This window comes from Podarcis vaucheri, assembly GCF_965113315.1.
Source record: "Podarcis vaucheri genome assembly, chromosome: 9".
In the NCBI taxonomy this organism is placed as follows: domain Eukaryota; kingdom Metazoa; phylum Chordata; class Lepidosauria; order Squamata; family Lacertidae; genus Podarcis; species Podarcis vaucheri.
Window position 1 is genome coordinate 31,632,628 of NC_138767.1, and position 23,714 is coordinate 31,656,341.

General features: G+C 40.9%; 2 long non-coding RNA genes across 3 annotated transcripts in view; both read left to right on the top strand.

Annotated features, from left to right (window-relative positions):
• Positions 1-995: 995 nt before the first annotated feature.
• Positions 996-23,714, top strand: part of LOC309540349 — a 64,827-nt gene continuing 42,108 nt past the window's right edge. Inside the window, exon 1 of one of the 2 annotated variants that reach the window (XR_014223202.1) lies at positions 996-1,225. This is a non-coding gene — a long non-coding RNA (uncharacterized lncRNA). The remainder of the gene's footprint in view (positions 1,226-23,714) is intronic. The other variant, XR_014223203.1, reaches the window with a different exon arrangement.
• Positions 7,105-11,352, top strand: LOC309540364. The gene is made up of 3 exons (XR_014223220.1): positions 7,105-7,226; positions 8,370-8,475; positions 11,228-11,352. It is a non-coding gene; the product is annotated as an uncharacterized lncRNA (long non-coding RNA).

The window sequence follows — 23,714 nt, forward strand, 5'->3', positions numbered from 1 at the left end:
GGAGGGCGGGAGATCCATGGTGCAAGGCTGAAAAAGGAGCTGCCAAAGTCGTGCTGCAGATTTAAATGGGCCCCGGCCACACCCCCACAGAGCCCTGATTGGCCGCCTGGCAAATGGCGCGACGCAGGACACCCTCAGCGGGATGCGGGATGCTATCCCGCACCACACTGAGGCGGGGGTGAGGCCTGGCGGCCTGAACGCAACCTGGTCCCACTCTGAAGCAGAACCGATTTGACAGGTCTACTCAGAGTAGCAATGTTACATTTTGCCAGTTTCTATTCCAACATGTGTTTGTTAAAAAAGGGCTGTATTTGTTCCCATCACAATTCCTTCGTTCCTTCCCGACAGGCCTCTACAAAATTATTTGTAAATATAAATTATCTGCCATCATGTTTTATTTTTACTACAGCAATGCTATTTTCTTCTGGAACATGTAAACAGGTCATTCAGAGGGGGGAAATGTTGCAAATAGACTGACTGTTGTGCAGTTAGGAAGGCATCAGAACCTTCCCCAAGCTTTTTTGAATAAACATTCACAAACTTTTTACTGATAACATTTAGATAGATAAATTAAGGATCTGTACAGTTTTGGAACATGCAGAAAATAACATATGTTGATAAACCAGAGAGAGAAGCTGAGGGAAGTCTGGGGGGAGGGGGTTATGTTTTTGGGGAGGCGAGGAAAAAATGGGGGAGATTTAAGGATGATATGGGGTTTTTTAATAAAATGTTATGTTGAAATTATTAATAAAATATTAACAAAGAACCTTACCCAAGCTTTGCATCCCCCTTAATCAGCTTGAATACTAACCCTATTAGGAATAAACCCCACTGAATACAATTGGTATTACTTCTTAATAGACACGGCTAGAGTTGCAAACAGTGCTGCAGCTGTTCAGCAATACCCGTAACCCTTCCAAAATAGGAATGTCACTTAAATGGCTTTAAAGAAGGTAAGATAAATTCATGGAGAGCACAACTACTAGCCATGATACTATGTTATACCTTCACTGTCAGAGACATTACGTCGTAGTCTCATTGCCGAGCAACAACGTGGAATAATAGCCCAGCCAACCAGAAGAGTCTCTGAGGTATACTTGCCTGGAAGCAGAGTCAGCACCCAAAATCAGGTCCAGTCCTAGGGTCGGGCAAACAGCACTCCGTGGGGTCAGATTGTCCAGGGAACCCAATGATCATGGGGTCAAGACAAGCAGGAAGCAGCACGGTAGGGCCAGGAACTACAAGTATTGTCACCAGCATTTGCCTGCTGCTGGAAGCTCTGCTTAAGAAGGCTGAAGCCAGCTGGTTCTCATCAGCACCTTCTCCTCTGAGTCCTTGAAGGCTGATCAGCTGCAGGTAGAGACACTTCACCTTCTCCTCCTTCAGGCTGCTGTTCAGCAGGTGAAACTGACTCTTGGCACATGACACATTATGCTTCTGGATACCAATTGCTGGGATCAGCAACTGGGCATACTGCTGCTCGCAGGCTCCCACAGGCATCTGGTTGGCCACTGTGAGAACAGAACAATGTATATTCGTTATTATGTAGCTGTAGGTTAAACCACAGAGCCTAGGACTTGCCAATCAGAAGGTCGGCGGTTCGAATCCCCATGATGGGGTGAGCTCCCATTGCTTGGTCCCTGCTCTTGCCAACCTAGCAGTTCAAAAGCACATCAGTGCAAGTAGGTACCGCTCTGGCAGGAAGGTAAATGGCGTTTCCATGTGCTGCTCTGGTTCGCCAGAAGCAGTTTAGTCATGCTGGCCACATAACCCGGAAGCTGTACGCCGGCTCCCTCAGCCAATAAAGCAAGATAAGCGCCGCAACCCCAGAGTCGGCCACGACTGGACCTAATGGTCAGGGGTCCCTTTACCCTTTACCTTTATATGCAGAAATATTTTTTGCTGTGTTGAAAAAAAAATACTTTTCTGCTGCTCCACGCAATCTCTAATAGAAGAAAATTCATCAGCACAAAATGGTGGGCTTTCTCACCATGGCAGCCAGCTGATGACTATGGTATATTTTTTCCACATACATTATCTGTGTTGTGGAGGAGGGAAATCACATGCATTATATAAATAAGAGGGGATTGGGGAGAGATTTTTTTTTTTATTAGAAACATGTAAAGAAAGGAAAAGAGGGCCCTATATCACTTCAATTTGTTCTATACTGTCCACAGAAGGGAAGAGAAGGGGAATATGTTTCAGCCAAAACTAACAAACATCCAGCTACCCCTCATTCCACATTCTCTGGTTTTGAGCTTTTCCACTGAAAAGAGCCCCATAAGTCAAGAATGTTAAAATTACCAGGAAGACTGTGCACACACAACTCATCACAAATCCTGGCCTAGCTATAACCACATGTTACAGTGTGCAAGTATGCGTACCAGTTCATCATAATCTTTCAGAACTGGGGGAGGAAGAGGAGGGGGGAATGTCACAAACTGATCTATACATTTGCACATGCAGAGGTACCACAAAAGAAGTTTCTGCGCTATGGCTCCTGTGAGAATTGTGTTTCCTGAGGGTTGTAAAGGCAACACACTTTAAAATGCACTGTCTTAACATTGTTCTCTACTGCCTCCTCCCTCCCTCCCACCTTTCGACTCTCACAGCTACCACATGTGATGGAAAAAGTCCAAGCCAAACACTCTTACCAGAGCATGCTATAAGACAGATGACTAGGCCTCAGGCTTGGCCACTACAATGCTGTTCTATTCTGTATTTATTTTTGTAGTTCAAAGACCTGGCAGCAGCCCATCTGATGCCTGCCACAGGGACTGGTACACTTGTTATTAATGCGGTGAAAATTTCAAGCCTACAGTCAGTGTGTGAGAGAGTGTGTATGTGTAAACACACTCACACACTTCAGTAATGTGCCAGCCACCAAGACAGAAAATGTACTAATAGCAAGAGGGTTATTTGAATTAAGCCAGCTTCCATTGATGATAGGCTGCCAACTGGTGGACCTTTCGTTAATCACAGCAACCCTGTGAAAGAGGTTTGTTTTCTCCTTATCTTAGGTCACTCAGCAGCCCAGCAATAAGCGATCTTCATAAAGCATTCTTTATTTGTTTCCAAAGGTGACATGCCTTTCCCCCACTTTACTCACAAAAGCAAGTTATCATCACGTATCACTATCATTTTCATGCGCTTTCTTTCTTTTTTTAAAGTGATGCTATGTAATGCACTAGATTTTTTAAAAGTCTAATTAGTATTTCGTATAATTAATCAGCATAGTGATCCCCCCCCCATACATGTTCAATGTAGTCCATATATTATTTCATTCTCCGAGATAACTGATTTAGCCTAAAGAACATTTTGGATGCAACCCAGAAAAAAATGATCAAATATATTAAAGTCTCATTAAAAGAAATCTGAAATAATTGATTTTAATGGGGCTACAGTATATTATGTAACTTCTTCTGTGTTGTGACCATTGCAATAAACATGAAATTATTACAGAAAAACAAAAGCTACATACGATATGAAAATGTGGCTCAGAAACAGCAATATCTAGCCAAGTTTAGCATCAAAATAAAATTCTGGGAGAGGTGCATTCTCTCACCTTCAGCTACTTCAGCTTTTATTAAAGAGGAATTGACTTGACTCCAGTTTCGTTCAGATATCAAAACGGTCCCAAGATTTGTGGTGTATTTCTTGTATTTCTTTCAAGAAACGTTTGCTAGCGTCAGAGCCAAACTGATTAGGGCTCCAGGCAGCACCAGAAAGATCCATGTCTGTGAGTGAAAGTTTACAGAACAATGCTGTCATGCTGAAAGGGGCGGTTGGCTGCTCTACTGAGCTCTGACAGGGCATTGTGGGGGGCAGCCTCAACCATGGTAAAGGTCCATGCTGTACCCGCAGAAAGCACAGGTGGATGGAAGCTACCGCCAGTGGTTTCCTTCCCCTAGTACCCAAGGGAAGCACCCCAAATGGAGCATTTCTTGGGTGAGGAATAAGTGGAACTGGTGCAGCCAAGGATCCACTGGATCACAAACTGGCCCAGCTACCAGCAATGGGACTGATCTTCGAGTTTCTGCTGTTCCAGTTTGGAACAAGCAAGACATGGAATGAAACCGTTTTGCCTGCTGTGAAGTACTCCTTGCAACTCCACTGCTCCCAGGTGGAAAGTACGACTGCTCCTTTTGTGCCTTATCCCTTAAGCTACTTTGTATACGATTATATAGACTTCCTTGCCAATTCATTTAATCAAAATATACGGCAACCCAAAGAGAGGTTTCTTCAAAATGAAATGTCTGACTTGTATATTATTAGAATAATAAAAAAAACCCTTCCACTGTGTGATATTGGTTTTCTTCTTTTGACTCGGCAGCATTTAATATGCTTACTATCGCTGGATTTCATCTTGCTTTAGAAATCACTTGCTGCCAACCTGCAAAATAAATTTAATTTTGATTTATTTTTCCTCCTAAAAGATGTTTCTAGGGATAATCTTGAAATAATAGGAAAAGAACAGTGGGCAGTTTTATGCTGTAAGGAACATTTTTAAAGAACATTTGTATGTTTATATATGGTCATTTACACATACATTTCTGCTCAGGATAAATTAAGACGTGATTGACATCTTAGTAGTATAAATGTGGTTTTCAAAATGCTCTTCAAATATTAAGAAACGAATTGTATTTTTACTAGCCTTAATGTAACAGAAACAAACATGTTACATATACTTACCCAATAAACTTATTAAATGTTTACTTATTAAATCCAGTCCTGGTGGAAATTATACGCAGAAAGACTATGAATCTGATTGTGATTTCTGTTTTGAAAATAAGCTATCCCCCTTATCTAAAATCTGTCTTTTTTTTTTTTTTGAGACAATGGAAATGTTCATCCTCTCCAGACTGTATACAAATATAGAGGGGGTTTTTTTTTTAAAAAAATGGGTATCTAATAATTATCAAAAAATAAACAGATCAATATTCATTCTTTGTTCAATGGGATTTAATCCCAAAAAAGTATTTATAGGTTTATGACATAGGTCTAAAAATGGATTGCATCTGTATGTTGCAAAGGAAAATTTCCCTCCAATGCAAAAAAAAAATCTTCAAAGGAGCATTTTTCAGCAGGATCTGAGCAGGGGAGGAAAGTTAAGATTTTCTTCCCTAACTGCTGTGATCCCAGTTTTTATCAGACACACAATCAGCTGCTATTTCCAGTATTTAAAATATGTCTATTCAATATATATATATATAAATACATTTAACATCATATCTGGTTTGCTCAAGAATGTAAAAAGAAAAGTGCCATAAGACATTTCCAATGATATTCTAACCATTACCTCTTTCTATGAGACATCAACTGGCTGTGCTGGCCCAGATTACTGACAAGTAATCTGGTTAACAAAGGAACCATCAGCTGGATACAACAATGCTCATCTCTACTTCCTGTGAAGCTTCGTTCTGGAAATCCAAGTAAATAGAAGGGTAAAGGTTTTTTTTATTTAGGAACATAAGGCAAGCTATACTGGATTATGCCACAATACCATCTAGCCCACCTCTCTTTTCTCACTGTGGCCAACCAGATGTCTATGGGAAACCCACAAAGAGAAACCAAGAATGACAGTGTTCTTCCCATTGTGATTACAGTGGTACCTCGGGTTACATACGCTTCAGGTTACAGACTCCGCTAACCCAGAAATAGTGCTTCAGGTTAAGAACTTTGCTTCAACATGAGAACAGAAATCGTGCTCCAGCAGCGCGGCGGCAGCAGGAGGCCCCATTAGCTAAGGTGGTACTTCAGGTTAAGAACAGTTTCAGGTGAAGAACGGACCTCCGGAACGAATTAAGTACTTAACCCAAGGTACCAGCAACTGATATGCAGTGACATACTCCAAAAGTGGGGATAAAAAACTTAGCCATTGTGGCTAATAGCGATTGAAAGCTTTATCCTCCATGAATTTGTCTAATCCTTATTTAAACTCAACCAACTTGGTGGTCATCACTACATCTTCTGGGAGTGAATTCCACAGCTTAACTATGTATAACGTGAAGAACTGCTTTCTTTTGTCTGTTCAGCTTCTTCAGATGGCTCTGGATTTCTGGTATTACGAGAGAGGGACAAGTCCATGCTTGTTGTTGTTGTTTAGTCGTTTAGGCGTGTCCGACTCTTCGTGACCCCATGGACCATGCTTAGCAGATGATATAATTGAAATAAAAATCGTAAGTGGAATTATCAGCTAATTATTACTGATTTTCCCCATTGTTGCTTTTCTTTCCCTTTTGTTCCTTTCTTTCCCAGCCTTTAAAAGTTTTCTGCAAATTAAAGGTGTATTTATGGTACATTCATAGTACTTGTGGTAACTGGTGGGGTGCGTGTCTTTTTCAGAACAAAGCCACATTATGGTAGACTGAGCAGGGTCCATGCAGAGCTATTAAAAGAAAGATGGGAGGTGGGACGTGGGGGTGAGAGAACATTCACTTTGCTTGAACAATATTTTGTGACAACATGTGAAATTCATACAGAAAACAAAGCACAAATTAGCAGCTCATCAGCATCTGTGAAGCCACACAAGGTATGAAAAACATATGCATTAAAAAAAAATGTGAATCAAATAGATGTGTGGCTCTACACCTGGTTGAAAATTCATAACTAAAGAATAATGAGTGGCTTGATATAATATCCAGTAAATTTCAGTGGGTTCCAGTATATATTACATGCAGAACTCTTTCCTCAAGGCCAGAAAAAGGAAACACACTCCTAAAATTTGCAAATGGCAAAATAATAGGGAAGTCTGAAAAAAAGCTTCAAATAGGACAAGCTTCAAATAGGAAGAACAATGTAAGAAAAATAATTGTATGTTGAAAAAAGTATTTCCATTTAAGCTTTATTAATTAATTTCACTGGATGACCCTAATTGTTGAAATTTTCTTTATTCACTCTGAAAATATAATTCATACTTTTATTTAAATCTCTCTTTTTCTCCCCACCCCTCTCTAGTATGGCCCTATTAAGTTTAGTTTGACTTACTCCATTGTGCATAGGATTGCAGTTTGGTCATTCAAACTCTTACTATGCTTAATTTTGTAAACCTCTAACACATGTGCATACAGAGAGAAAATGCTCCAACTCCAGTGCCCAAGCCCTGCTGGAAGAGGTTACCTTACCAGGGCCCAAAGGCTTCTGGCTCAGACTGCAACCCCATTACTATGGAGGAAATAAGATGAGGTTAAATTATAAATCAGACTTGAGGATATTTATAGAAAATTGTTTTCCTATACAGTGGTACCCCGCAAGATGAATGCCTCGCAAGACGGAAAACCCACAAGACAAAAGGGTTTTCTGTTTTGGAGGCGCTTCGCAAGACGAATTTCCCTATGGGCTTGCTTCGCAAGACGAAAGCCCATAGGGAAATCTCCAGGGACCTCTTTTAAATGCTGGTGGTGGGGAGCAAAGCCTTTCCCCCCCTCCGGCCTTCAGAAGAGGTCCAGGAAGGCCGGCGGGGGCCGAAAGGCTTTGCTCCCCACCGCCAGCATTTTAAAAGCAGTCCGGCATAGCAGGGAAGCGCTTCCCGCTATCGCGGACGGCTTTTGAAGGCAGGTGGGGGGAGCAAAGACCTTCGCCCCCCGCCAGCCTTCAGAAGAGGTCCAGGACCTCTTCTGAAGGCCGGCGGGGGGCGAAAGTCTTTGCTCCCCCCTGCCTGCCTTCCCGGGAGAGCGGAGAAAGGCAGTGTCTTTCTCCGCTGTCCCAGACGGCTTTTGAAGGCAGGCGGGGGGGAAGACTTTTGCCCCCCGCCCGCCTTCAGAAGAGGTCCTGGACCTCTTCTGAAGGCCGGCGGGGGGCAAAAGTCTTTGCTCCCCCCGCCTGCCTTCCCGGGGCAGCGGAGACTTCTCTGCTGTCCCGGGCGATCTTAAAATGCTGGCGGGCGGCAGCGAAGCCTTCGCTGCCGACACCCAACATTTTAAAAGCCCCAGGGGCAGCGGAGACTTCTCTGCTGTCCCGGGCGATCTTAAAATGCTGGTGGGCGGCAGCGAAGCTTTCGCTGCCACCCACCAGCATTTTAAAATCGCCCCAGGACAGCGGGGGCTTTTAAAATGCTGGCGGTCGGCAGCAAAGCCCTCCTGTCCCCGGAGCTTGCGGGGCGGGAGGTGGGGAGAAGGGCTTTTCTTCCCACCCCCAGCCTTCAGAACAGCCTTCTGAAGGCTGGCGGTGGGAAGAAAAGCCCTTGTCCCCCCCCCCCAGCCTTCAGAAGAGGTCGGGGGACAGACTGTCCCCGGACCTGGTCTGAAGGCGGTTTCCCTAGGAACGCATTAATTGATTTTCAATGCATTCCTATGGGAAACCGTGCATCGCAAGACGAAAAACTCGCAAGAAGAAAAAACTTGCGGAACGAATTAATTTCATCTTGCGAGGCACCACTGTATTTGTTTGGATCTTGTGAGAATTGCTGGCATCCATCTGAAGAAGTAATGGAGCAAAACCAGCAACAGTTGGAACAGTGAGTTGTTAGAACAGAAGGTGTGTCCCTGTACTTATTGCAAAGTATTGGAAGACACAAGATCTACCCACTCTGGAAGAATGGCAGATGAAGGTGATAGACTGCATGGGACTGGCTGAAATGACTGGCAGAATCCGTGACCAGGGGAAAGAGACGGCGGATGAAGACTGGAAGAAATTTAGAATTTATCTTAAGAAACATTGTAAAATTAATGAATGCTAAAATGTTGAAGTTTTAGGGAAAAAAAGGGATTACAGCTGTAAAAGACTAAGTAAAAGAAAAGAATAAGGGAAAATTGGATAAAACCAAGGGGCAGGATTTGCTGAAACAAATTTGGAAATTGGGATGCAGAAAGGGGAGGTATGGGGAAGTCGGTGAAGTAAGGTTTAAGAAAAAAGGATTTGAAATTATACATGTTTGTTTATGTGTTTGTTTGTTTGTTTGTTTGTTTGTTTGTATTGTGTAATGTTTGTGGTTATAAAAATTGTGAAAAACCAATAATTTTTTTTAAAAAAAACAGAAGGTGTGTCCCTGTGCAGTTATTTTACTGTGACCCCAAGATTTTAAAAAATGCCAGTTCAGACCCCACAACAGTCATACCCAGAAATAAATGTGTCTTATTTTCTCCTTATTTTTTATTGAATTCTATGGCCTATTTTGTTGCCCATTCACACAGTTAGGATGAGAAAGCTTTATGGTGCTATTCACTGTCTGCTTGGAATATAAGCATCCAGAATAATTAGGTGTCATATGCAAACCCGTAACTCCTAATTATGAATAAATATTATTAAATTATACCAAGACTCTGAACAGAAAGTGCCTCAATGAAAATTGTATGCAGGGCGGGATGAGGGGGACAGTGAGATAGCAAAATTTAAATTTAGGACATTTAGGAAACTGGTACCAAAAGCTGAAACTTAAGAGATAGACAAAATGTACATGGCTACCGAAGATTAATTTAACACTGTCTGAAGACTGAAATCTGGCTAAACTAGGACATAAATGTAAAACAGAGTGTTGTTTTTGGCTCCTCTGTTTGCTCTTAATAATCCCATTCTACTCACCCAAAGACTCATCTAGACTTTGGTTTATATTCCCAATGGTCTGACACTGACTGAATTCACATAGTAAGAGACTTACCTAGTCATAAATATTTTAGCTGTTGTTCTGTTCAGTCTCAAACTAAAATGACTTGGAAAGGTAGGATTTGGATAGGGAAAAGGTTGACAAGAAGTAGAGAAAGTGGCAATGCTTCCTCGTTGGGTGGGCCTCTCCTTCTCGTGCAATCCTTTCATGCTAGATAAGGCCTGCTGTCTTTGGATGAAAAGCAGGGACAGACCAGTTGCATCTATTAAAGATTGTTAAGATGGTCTCTTAGATCAACTGAGGCTTATTAAGTCTGGTAGCATGGCCAGAACCACAGCTACAGCTATTCTATCTTGCTTTAATTAAGAAAACATATGCAGTTTTCCACATCATCATCATTCAGGGTGGATGTCCAAAAGTTTTCAAATGAAGGTTTGGTTGGAAAGGTCTTAAAAATATATATCTACATGCTTTAAAAATCAACTTGACCCAAAATGTATGAATAGGTGAAGAGGGCAAAGGCAAACATAGTTGCACGCCTACCTCCTAGTAGTGTGAGATTCCAGCGGTTCCAGGCACTTTTCCAGGGTTCGTGTTTCCTTTGGGAATGAGGCACAGTGGAGGCTGCGGTGTCTGGACTCAATGGTCAGCCAAGTTCACAGTTGGCTTCTGCTATATGATCAGAAAGGATGGTGAAGGGGGAGGCGTCCACAGACAGACTGACAAGAGATATGCAGAAGTTTGAGTTGTTAAAAGCAGGGCTTTTGTTTAGCCGGAACTCACTGTAACTCAGTTTTGGCCCTCTCGGGTGGACACCATTGCCATTCTATAAGAATAAGGGAGGTGTTCATGGTGAGTTCTGGCACCCCTTTTTGTAGAAAAATAGCACTACAGTCATACCTTGGGTTGAATGTGCTTCAGGGTAAGTGCTTTTGGGTTGCACTCCGTGGCAACCCGGAAGTAACAGAGTGCGTTACTTCTGTGTTTCGCCGCTCGCGCATGCACAGACACTCAAAATTACGTCATGCGCATGCGCGGAAGCGGCAAAACGCGACCCGCACACGCACAGATGCACTGTCGTGTCTTATGTTCCATTCAGGATGCGAAAGGGGCTCCGGAACGGATCCCGTTCGCATCCCGAGATACCACTGTAATTAAAAGTTACCATGTTGCAGCATGGTGCCTCATTTTGAGATTACCAACATTACTAATACCTTTGCCTTAAAATAAATATATATCTTATTACATCCTCTCAGTATCCATAATATTTTAGGCACAAATAAAAGAGAAAGAAACCCATATTGTTTCTGGTGGCAACCTTCCAAAATGGGTCATCTTTTCATAACCTGACATGAAATGCAAGCATATAATAGTATTTTGTTACATATTTTTCAGACATATGACTAAGGGTGGGGCTTCTATTGATTTAGCCTATGGCTGGTATTTCATTAAGTGTTATAACAGCATAACAAGATTCTCACGTTTATTCAAAATTAACCTGTGGCTAGCACCAATTTAATACATTATAAAAGCAAAACATATTGTGCCTGTAGATAAAGCTTTATGATATTTGTGAGCTAAAGTCCCTATCAGATTTTAAATGACAAATTCTGCATATTCTCAATAAAATATCTATTGCCTCCACCAAATGTGTTTTTCACTTTGGCAAAACCTTTGTATTTTTAGTTCATCTTGACTGAAATGGAAAACTATGATATAGTCAAGAAGCAAGCAATTCATGTGAGGTCTTCTAGGTAATTTTCCTGTGGTTTTCCTCTGAATGTTACAATAAATCATAGTTCTAATAAAAAGGCATTGAATATGCATTTGCAGATGGGAAAAAATAGAACAAGTCTTTGTGTGTACACATGTGCTCTATGTACAAGTTTGTAAGAATAAAACAAGACTGTATGTAACCTTTGGTAGTAAAAGCCAACCCTTATGTGGTTCAATATCTCAAGGACCACCTTTGTCAAATGAATAAATCTGGACACAGAGGCAGATTTAGGGGAGCACAACTGGTTCAGTTGCACTGGGCGCAGAACCTCAAAGATGATGTACAACTGTGATGTAGAATGGAAGGCAAGAGGTGGGCACTTTGAATTTTTGTGTTGCATAGGGCACTACTGAAATTTGAGACCCCAAAGTCTGCCACTGCTGACGTGGATGCCAGTGGTGCTGTGGTCTAAACCACTGGGCCTCTTGGGCTTGCTGATCAGAAAGTTGGCAGTTCAATGGGGTGAGCCCCCATCACTCTGTCCTAGCTTCTGCCAACCTAGATATTCAAAAGCACACCAGTGCAAGTAAATAAATAGGTACCGCTGTGGCAGGAAGTTAAACAGAATTTTCGTGTGCTCTGGCTTCCATCACAGTGTTCTGTTGCACCAGAAGTGGTTTAGTCATACTGGCCACATGACCCAGAAGGCTCTCTGTGGACAAATGCTGGCTCCCCCGGCCTGAAAAGCAAGATGAGCCCATAGTTGCCTTTGACTGGACTTAACCATCCAGCAGTCCTTTTACTTTACCTGCCACTGCTGGGCACTGTGTTCATCATCTGAAGCCCTTTTCCATGGGCTCTTTCCATATGAGCCAATGCCTAGGGACCGTGGTGGCTTCGGCCCCAGCAATAAAATATTTGAGAGGGCTAGGCCTCCACAAAGTTGATGGGCATTCCCATTCAAATGGGCTGTGTGCACTGCATCATGTGATTGATTATGTGGGGTGGGGCTTACCTGGGCCCCTACAAAATTTTATTCAAGTTGACACACCTGGCTCTTTCCAATGGAGGTGCAGTGAGTGCCGAACCAAGCCCACGATGTGGATGTGCACCCACATCCATGATGTGGATAAAAATTGAATTACTTGGGTCTGCCTGCCTTTGACCCTGCTCCAGCTACTGTTGGCCTCCCTGCTTCTGCCCTAAAAAGGTAAAGGTACCCCTGCCCATATGGGCCAGTCGTGTTCAACTCTAGGGTTGTGTGCTCATCTCGCTTAAGAGGCCAGGAGCCGGCGCCATCCGAAACCACTTCTGGGTCACGTGGCCAGCGTGACGAAACTGCTCTGGCGAGCCAGCACCAGCGCAGCACACGGAAACGCCGTTTACCTTCCCTCTATAAAGCGGTACCTATTTATCTACTTGCACTTAAGGGTGATTTCAAACTGCTAGGTGGGCAGGAGCTGGGACCAAATGACGGGAGCTCACCCGGCCACGGGGATTCGAACCGCCGACCTTACGATCAGCAAGTCCTAGGCACTGAGGTTTTACCCACAGCACCACCCGCGTCCTGCTTCTGCCCTACCAGTCCCACTAAACGCTAGTCACCACAGCCTCAGCATGTGAGAGCCACTCATGGGGTGGGGGAAACTTAGTTGTATTTTTTTCTAGAAAATTGTGCCAAAATGTCTGGCAAGGGGGGAAAAGGATTAGTGAACAGAAAGCCATGGGCTTTTTTTCATTGTTTAAATGGAACATTTATGATATTGGGTCAGCTGACTCGATCCTTTTAAATCTCTCCTTTTGCTCTCTGATGTTTATTACCCTAATCCTCTATCAGCTTTTTATCTCCTATTCTTTTCTATTTGTGATAATTTCTGCAATGATCATCTAAATTTTACTTTAATTTCAGTTCTACTTTTTTTTAAAGAGCAAAACAAATGCACTCTTCATTGAGATAAGTCCCCCCCGCCCCCAGTTCATGTGATCACTCATTGCTATAGAGTTTTATGCTGGAATGCAGCTCAATTCTTCAAACAATGATTTTTTCCCTCCACCTACCTTGAGTTCTCAAAGAAAGCTTACTATTCCATAAATTTACCTAAATCCATTATTAATAGCGAACATCTGGTTAAAAATTGAGTTAACATCCTTTGAAAAGGTTTGGAGATGTGTACTGTTTAGCATTACATTATGGGTTTAAAATTATACCAGATGAAACCGCATGAACTAATTTTTAAAACTATCTCTTAATTTTTTCTGTATAATGTGACCAAACTTTTTTTAAAGATAAAATAAATTGCAAACAAATGATAATTACTAAGCAAATAATAGTTACAATATTTTGATGCAATATCTGTCCTGGTGCATGCAATCATTATTACCATTAATTAAAAACGTATGTAGCATATATGAGATATAGTGGACATTCACTAAATCTGGCCCCTATCGCAACATGGGGCAAAATTATCATACTGAATGTATATATCTGTATTTTAAAAACCCACTTTTATCTTAGTTCCTAAGAACAATCCATCAGAAATGCTTTGCTCTTTTAATTTAGGAATACTGCCACAGCAATAGTAGATAGGTAGTCTCTCAGACCCAATGCTTATTGGAAGTGCATTGAGACAGGAATGCACCTAGTCCATTTGCACCTACCCACCCAGATAATGATTCACTCTCTGGTTCCTACCATCAGCTAGAGAACCTACTGGGAGGCTACACTCCTTGTATCTAAGGAAGAAAATCATGGCAAGACACAGACAAATCTGGTCCCATTCATCAGCCAGATAAGGAACAGCTGAAGGGAGCATGTTTTCCCTATCCTAACCAGCAAGAAAACTTGGCTCCATTTGCCAGGTTCCTATGGAGTGCAGAACTGAAGGGAATCATACTTTGCTCACCAATCAACTAGGTTGGGAGTGGGAAACATTGTGAGGGGCTGAAGGCCACATTACTTCAGGAGAAAGTGGTTGGGGGGCACATTACTATAGTGGACAAGGCCAGACGCAAATATGCTCAAGGCCAGAAATTTATAGAATCTCACACTCACCACATAGAAAATCTCACACACTTTATAGATGCTTTCAGATTCACTATTTTAGGTGGGATTCAGTCATATTCCAGCAAATTCAAGTTGCACAATTGAAGCTGATAGTTCTTGGGCAACAAAACCATTCCCTGACCCCAAACCAGATGTATTGTTATAAGGAAAATGATGATGATGAAGAAGAAGAGTTTGGATTTGATATCCCGCCTTTCACTCCCTTTAAGGAGTCTCAAAGCAGCTAACATTCTCCTTTCCCTTCCTCCCCCACAACAAACACTCTGTGAGATGAGTGAGGCTGAGAGACTTCACAGAAGTGTGACTGGCCCAAGGTCACCCAGCAGCTGCAGGTGGAGGAGCGGAGACACGAACCCGGTTTCCCAGATTACGTGACTACCGCTCTTAACCACTACACCACACATGTGATGGAAAGTGTGGGACAGTATTTGTTGAAAGCAACTTTTCTTCCTGCATACAAATAAGGAGAATGGTCATCAAATATCCGACGCTGACTGCTGAATCAAGAGGCTACTGTATCAGACTCAGATACACATTGGCGACTGTCATTCTAATCAGTTGTTAGTCACACAGTTGTCAGGAACGCTGTGGGATGGCTGTTGGTGTTGGCATGCTGACTTGCTTCCTTGATTCAGCCTGAGGCAAGAAGTATATAGGATCAAGACTATTATATGCTGGCATAGCAGTCTGTAAAATCGGGAAAATATAACCTCATCTATATGAAGCTTTAAAAAAAGGAGAGCTGGGTTATTTTAATTTAGAAATAAATAAAATGACTAAGATGGGGAAATGATAAATGCTCTTGCACAGCTTCTATTCATTACAATGAGGCTTACACTGATGGATTGTGCCCCATGTCATTAACAATTTATACGGTAAGCAGTCACTTGTAGTAGAATGGAACAGAGGAGTCAGAAGCTGTATTTATATAATATAGTGGAAACTCTTTTATTAATAGAGCTCCCTTTGCCAAATGGAAACTCCTCTTTTGAAAGCTGTTTACAATCTTTTCCAAAGCTACTTAATGCTGCTTTTTTATCATGGCTAGAATTACACAGCTTTTGCTAAATGGAAAGTCTGGTTTTAAACATCTTCCATTTTGTTTGGTAGAATGTCTCATGTTTAATCCAACAGCTTCTGCTCAATGAAGTGTCTTTAGACCTAATGCCCGTGGCCTTTACCACAATAGATCTAGACAGATGGATAGGCAGGCCAGCAGATGACAGATAAATGATGGATAGATACCCATACAGAAAGACACACAAATGATCAAATGCACATAAACAGCAGCAAAAGCGTACTACATTAGCCTTTGCTTTTGTTCTGACAATCGCTTCTAAACTTATATTGCATAAGGAGAAGATGGTGTTAACTACATTATTATTATTATTATTATTATTATTATTATTATTACCTCAATCCTAGTATCAAATTATCAGTGATAATGAAGAGGAACAGCTGATGCCCAAGTGCTGGAACATTTGAAATAGCCACATAATAATTCTGCTATCAGGCTATTTTGAGACCTGTCCCTTTTGAGCCATTTTCCACCAAGCAGGACTGAAATACTTTTTGTATAAACAGACAAGCTAGACTCTTTACAATGATTCTGTCTCTCTAGTAGTGTTTGATGGGAGGTATAGGCAAAGAGGTTGGTCACCAATATGATGCCCCCATATGTTGTTGGAATCCAATGATTATTTTATAATAATAATAATAATAATAATAATAATAATAATAATAATAATAATGTCCTGAGTTCAACCATAGAATACCTTTTCTTAATGCCCCCACAAGCTTGAGGTATAGTAGAAATACCAGAGAAACAGTCTTCTCGGTGGTGGCCCCTTGTTTTTGGAATATGCTGCCTGAGGGAGCGCTTCAACACTAGGCATTCCCGTTTTTCTCCTCCCAGGCTTATAAAACCCGCTGCTTTTAAATTTCCTGTTTTAAATTAATTGTTTCTGTAGTTTTAAATGTGTTTTTCTTCTGTGGCTATTTTATTTGTGTCTTTATTATTTGTCTTGGTTTTTAGCTTCTTCCTGTAATGATTTGAACCTGCTTTCACACTTGCTGATGTGGGTTTTTGTTTCCTCACTCTCATTTTCTTTCCTCTCCTGTTTGTATGATGCCCATAGAGTAATTGGGCATGTAGCAAATTTAGTTAATAAAGAAAAATACATTACAATGGAAGTCTGTGCTTGGGGTTCCCAGCATAATTCTCTTTTTATTAAAAAAAAACAACAACTGTGAGGACATGTGGGGTATATGTGTATAGGCCCGCTATTTCTACCACTCAGGTACCAGTCCTTCCAAGTGTTCCAATTTTCCAGGGATGTCCCTGATTTAGAGAAGCTGTCCCCGTTTCTGATTTGATCCCAGAATGTCCTGCTTTTCCTTAAGATGTCCTTATTTTCATTGGAAAAATGTTGGAGGGTATGGTAAGATGTCTCCCTTTTCACTGGAGAAATGTTGGAGGCTATGAAGTACATGTCATAAAACTGAATATGTCCAGCTTTAATTCTGATTTAGATGCTCCCACAGCAGAATAAATAAAGGAAAGAACAGTATTGATTTACAAGTATGGAATGTGTGTTGCCTAGAGGTATTTCTGCTAATGGTGAAGGAAGCTCTGAAATTATTCAAGAGACAGTGTCAATTATCAGGCTTTGGAAGGGGCAACACACCATTGCCAACAACTGAGAAAATGATGGGAGGGAAAAACATTAAGATTGTGTCCTGGTTTCCAAAGATAGTAAATGAAGAACGTCTGGAAATGAATAAACAAATTGGGGGGGAAATGTTGATTTTAGCTCCATTTGGCCCTGTTTCACATATTGCTTCTTATGTTTCTTTCAATACGCAGCTTGGTTAATTGGTAATAAGATTATTTTAATTAAGGAAGAGAACTTGTCTGTGTGTAATTATTGTTCACCCTTCACCAGAAGGTCGCAAATGAGAGTTGCAGTGTCAGAAGCAGGTTTAAAAGTCAGAGTTAATATTTAGTGTAAATCATCCTTGCTTTCCCATTCCTGCTGCCCTGAAAACTCATTTAGGTAAGTTAGAAGAATTAGGGTGGCAACAGATGGTTGTATGGTCATTCAGCACAACCTAGCACAACCCAGAGGGATTTTTGTCTATTTTGGTTTGGAGTGGATTTAGTGACGCACACACACACACGTGAGTCTAAATGGCACCAAATACATAGTTCCTTCAGTTGCCACCAGAACCTAGGTGTGTTCCCCCCTGTTGGATTACAACAGCAATGTATGGAAGTGAGAGCTGGACCATAAAGAAGGCTGATCGCCGAAGAATTGATGCTTTTGAATTATGGTGCTGGAGGAGACTCTTGAGAGTCCCATGGACTGCAAGAAGATCAAACCTATCCATTCTGAAGGAAATCAGCCCTGAGTGCTCACTGGAAGGACAGATCCTGAAGCTGAGGCTCCAGTACTTTGGCCACCTCATGAGAAAAGAAGACTCCCTGGAAAGACCCTGATGTTGGGAAAGATGGAGGGCACAAGGAGAAGGGGACGACAGAGGACGAGATGGTTGGACAGTGTTCTCGAAGCTACCAGCATGAGTTTGACCAAACTGCGGGAGGCAGTGGAAGACAGGAGTGCCTGGCGTGCTCTGGTCTATGGGGTCACGAAGAGTCGGACATGACTAAACGACTAAACAACAACAATGGTGCAATGTGCAAAAATGTATTTTGCCCTACTAGTACAGTATATAGTAATATTTAGTAGACAGATAGGTGCTTGAAATTCAAAGGCAATTATTCATATAGCAAGCAAAAACAGACATATGCATCCCATTCTATACTGATTTCGCTTGGCTTCCTGACTGGTGCAGCCGTCTCAGTTGATGATTGCAGAGAGTTGATCTCTGGATTGTCTCTTTTCATACCTGCAGCAGCATCCAATTGACTGACCATGTGTGTAGCAGGTGTTCTGCATGCAGAACGTCTCTGTTGTGAAATGTGAGCTGATTGTGGAGTCTTGACCACACAAAGACCAGTCACTCATTTATTAATGGCAAATCAAGTGTTTATAAAGCCCAGTTTAACATATATCGGTTATATTTAAATCAATCTAGTCAATTCCTCTGAAGAAGATAAGGCCACAGTCATTGGAGGAATGCATATAACTGTTTAGTCTGTGTGTTTACTGGTTTATAGGAAACCTTAGCTGCACACAAACATAGTCTTTAATGTTAGGGAGGAATATATTTAGCCATTTTAGCAAGGAACTGTTGTTTTAATGCTTTTGCGTACAAGTTGTTGTTGTTTGATTTGCATCTGGTCCAGCAACCCCTAATTCGGTAAATTCTCAAGTAAAGCTTTTATCTGGTCTTCTAAAAATACTCTGACTGCTTTCAAAGAAAGCAGAACAAAAGTACTCCCTTTAAATTCCAGGCACTGTTCATCAGGATGTAAGAAGAGCAAAACCAAGTCCTGTTTGAGGCACAGAACTTTGATGTCTGTAAGAGATTTCCTGAAAATCAGACTACCATGGCCAAGTGTCATTTTTAGTCCACCTTCTCTGAAATAATTGAACTTAGATGAGGAGGAATTTCTCCTTTATTCTCTTGCCTGAGTGCTTTGATGAGCCAGCTGTCTGAACATCCTCATAGACCAAACTCACCATACTGATGGACAGGCATTTATTTTATGAAGACTTTCAGCTAAGCCGCAAAATGAGGAAATTATATTTGAAGAGGAACACTGAAGTTGGTGCTTTTTTGTCTCAAATTAGGATATGGATGATGAGGGGGGATGATAGAGGTGGTGATGGTGAGCTTTTGTAGCTCACTTCCAACAAGCTAACACATTTTACAGAACAAATACACTGTTAGCAGTCTGGGAAGGAATTATACACTAACTATAGATTCCTAAAAGTGCATTGAAAGCATTGGTATTTCAAGTGCCTTTTTAGAAACGGCAAGGGGGGGAGAGAGATAAATATTTGAAGAGAGCAATTTCTATGCTGTACAACCCACCACAACAAATGAATAATCATTTGTCAAATTTAAGTTCAGTGGGGAAGTCTCCAAGCAGCAGGTGGGATCTGAGTGCAGATAGATCCCAGGGTGAGATTCCAGAAGTTCTCAAATATATCCATGCTTGTTCAGGTTCTTAAAAATTAACAGCATAAAGCTAATGAAAACTATGAACCCTGGTTGCATATGTTCATCCTTCCAGGTAAACATGTATCTAAGGAACTTCAAAAGTCAACTCTAGTCCCAAATCTCTGCTTTTTCCATTTGCAACCACTCATGCATTTATCTTCACACTGGGAAGCTAAATCAAAAAGGCAGTCTTGGATATATGAATTAAGACTTGTGCAACCTGTGCATCCTTCCCTTGTAGGTATTCAACAATCCGTACAATTTAATCATTGTATCGCAAATGTGACCATGTGAGTCATGGGTGCCCATCAAGTTTGGGTGGAAACAGGAGCAGGTCATCAAAAAAAGATGTAAAGCAAAGAAACAAGGGATAGTGAGACAGCAAAGTTGATGGATGCACAATAAAGCATGACTGTGAGCTGGGGCAGAAGTGAGAATATACAAGGCAAAAACTGAACATGAAAACACAATGAAAGGGAAGGCTGAATAACTGTATGTGCACACAAGCTGATTTGAAAACAACAAAACATTGACTTAGATCCAGTACCATGAGAACAAGGACCAGCTCAGCCAGTCCTACAATTAGGCAGTATGAGGCTGTTCCTCATGAACCCGTTGGTTGTACCCTTTTGCTGAATGACAGAACTGTGTGTGCCCTATGGCTGGTTCTGCATCCCCATACCTAGCCTGACACTGTGGATGACACTATCCAATTATCAGTACTAGAGGAAGATTCAACTGTTAGTTCAGTTAGCTTCTGTACATGGAATAGGAAGGGACCATTTTGTCCCCCATCTCAGTCAGCAAGATGTCTTGGGCTGGCTTTGAAGACTAGCAAACTGGGAAAATGCCATCTTTAAAGAAGTTATATCAGATGGATCTCATCATGACATGCATCTACAAGATAATGTGCTTGTACGCACATGACTCTAAAAGGCAGAATTTATCAGTCTGATATTGGTCTCCTCACTCCAAGAGCAGAGGCCTATCAGTTTCAGTTTCTTGGCTAGCTTCCTTGTAATAAATATAGGCTTGGTGTATAATAAAAACCAGATGAGTAGCTCTCAAGCTACAGATGTCTTCTTTTTCTTGTGATTCCAGCTAAGATTGTTCTTACTCTGCATAATCTCCCACAGCTGCCAAAAATCCATCTTATCTTTGCATGAGGTGAAATTTCCATTAGCAGCTATTATGGTAGCAGGGGTCAGACATCCAGTGTCAGATGAGCTGCTAAAAAGAAAATGTAGGCAATGAAAGAAAGTTTGAGCTGAGATGGAATATATATTTTTTAAAAAGGAAATCCACACAAAATTATTAAACCAAATTAACAAGCATGCAATAATGTATTGACAATGTTGCTGATGCCACTGAAGGGGAAAAAAGGTATATCCACAAAATGGAATAATATTTCAATGGTTACAAAAATTATAATGGAAGGTCCATAGCTCAGTGGTAGAGCACATAGTTTGCAGAAGGTCTAACATTTAATCCTTGGCATTTTCAGAGAGGATTGGGCTAGGAAATAAGCTCTTGCCTGAAAAACCTCTGATAGCTGCTTCCAGTCAACACAGACAATGCTGAGCTACACGGGCCAATAACATAAAGCTGAAGAGCATAACGTGTTCCTATTATGTTCCACTTTCAATATGTAAAAGGAGCTATCTTTTGAAATTTGCACTTCTCTGAATCTTATGGTCTATTTTCCAAATAATGCACACAAAAAGGTGTATATTAAGAGAATATATGTGTGTAGAATGCATAGAAAAGATACCATAAAAGACATTATAATAGGCATGATAGCATTTAAATATGTGTACATTAAGATAAATTTACACAACAATTCATGGACTTTTAAAATAAAAAATAAAATAAAAATCACAAGCTGTTGCAGAAATGTGGGGAACTGACCTTAAGATTGGCAAAATGACAAACCCAAGAGAAACAAAAATTGACAAATTTGACCATCCCTAATATCCAGCAGGTGTTTCATTTTCTTTTCTGCAGAAAATATCCAGTGTCAGCATTGCAAAGCATTAAATAGCTGACATGTCAAAAAGTATGAAAGAGATTTTCAAAGGAACAAGGAATGGACAGCAATCCATCTGTGAGACTTTTCCTTGACTTCGTTGGTTATGAATGACATAACGTTGCTATGCCAGCAGTGCGGTGTACGTTTTCCCCCCTCAGTCACTGTATCTTCAGCAAATGATAAGTGTGAAGTGGATCCCAGTTCCATGAATGCAATTTGTGGCTTGTATTTAACTAGTAAAATATCCCAAACACAACTTTTTGATCTTTCAGTTACAACTAGAGACATTTTCAGGAAACTATCGCTTTACGTGTTCTCATAAACTAGAAAAATGTCTGTTTTTGTTTCATTCTTGCAGTGAAAGACGACCAATAGTTACTCATTGGTTTCCTCGTGTACATTTATTGGGCTGATAAAGACTGCAAGATGTAGTGAAAGAAACTCTCGGTTTATTTTACTTTGGCAATAATAAGAGCATGTAGCCAATTTTAAAAGCCTAAATAAAGCCAGAAGAAAATAATTGGTATATCCTGATATAACCAGTACACACAGAGAGACAGACATGCACACACACACACTCCACTCATTCTTTTACAGGTACCTTCCAGAAATACAGCCAATCTTTTTTTTACTAGCCAACTGTTTTTAATTCTTTGCCTCTTATTTTTAGGGTTATTACAGCAAAAATTTCATTGGAACCATAGGAGCTTTGGTAATGGAAGTGAAGAAATAACTTATATGGTACCACAAAGATACAAATTTTTAAAAAGAACCATTGACCAACAATGCGCCCAACTCAGATATCATGTTCTCTTCATACTTCAAGGAATATGCCTTAGAGAGTAGCCAGTGGTGAGGCATGGGTCTTGTTTAAGCAGTGGCTCTGCTCAAATTTAAATGCGCCTGCTAGTGCTACACTCTTACAGTCAACTAAAAAGAAGCTTCATATCTAACCACAGAAATCTGCTCCACCTCCACTATTCATTTTTCCATTCTGTAACAGTCCACAGGGCACATGAAAAGTACTTGATGCTTTTTCAAATTACTAGCTATAAATTTTATTTTAAAAAATATGAACAGATTTCAGTCCAGCCTGCAGAGTTGAAGTGAAGGTCATTACATGCCAGCAGTCTAAGAATGGCTGTAATTATACCTTTTTATACTATTTTTCTGGTGCTATATAGAACGCATCATAAAAACACAGGAAACATTAATCTACAGATTACTGTTATAAGCAGAAAATGTCTCCCCCCAATTAAAAATAGCCTTAACCTTTTACCATTTTTATTTAAAATAAAAACAAAAACACTTTTCCCTTTAGAAGCATGCGTGTTTCCTTTAAATACCCATTACCTAAATGAGTGGGAGCCAAAAATCACTTAAAATACCATGCATAGGCATGTATTGATTTAGTTACATTGATATCCATGGTACTAAGTTGACTTAGTTGCATAGGTTTAAATTGGGTAGCAATGCAAATTAATTTTCTGTCTTACATTTCTTCCAATTATTGGATTGTAATAGCATTGATTGCCATCAAATTAAAAATGAAATTACAGAACTGAAAATGATGCCCCAAGCTGGGTGTCTATCATAGCCCAGGGGTGCTTTAGTAAAGGAAGAACATAAGGAACTGCCTTAAACTGAATGGTCCCTCTAGCTGAGTATTGTCTATATTGGCTAGTTCACCAAGAGATGCCAGGCATTGAACTTGGAAGGATGAGCTCTACAGCTGAGCTATGGCTACTTAGATCTCATTTGCTGGATAGGGACAAGTGAATCGAATCCACTTGTATTGACCAGAAGCTTCACTTTGGCTTCATAGTACATGCAACTTGTCAGATTCATTTCAGTGGAAGGAACAGGTAAAACCACTAGCCACAACAGCATACCAATAGTGGAAGGAGGGTCCTTCCATTATGTACTGGGAGGTGACAGTAGCAGTGGTACGACTGCAGGGTTGCTGAGTGGATGCCCTGATTATATCAGTAGTCTACACACCCACCAGCTTCACACCTCCGCTGATGCCTCTCAGCACCACAAGATATTTCTAGTGCCATGCTGGGCAGCTTCCACTTTTGCCCAATGAACCACCCCATTAGCTAGCACTCATCTTTGCATATAACATAGGTCAGCGTGAGGGTTTACTAGGTTCCTATAGACAATGTAAACAGGAACAGAAATCCAAGCTATAAAGAAGAAGTAAAAGCACGACTGGTGTTTACTAAATACA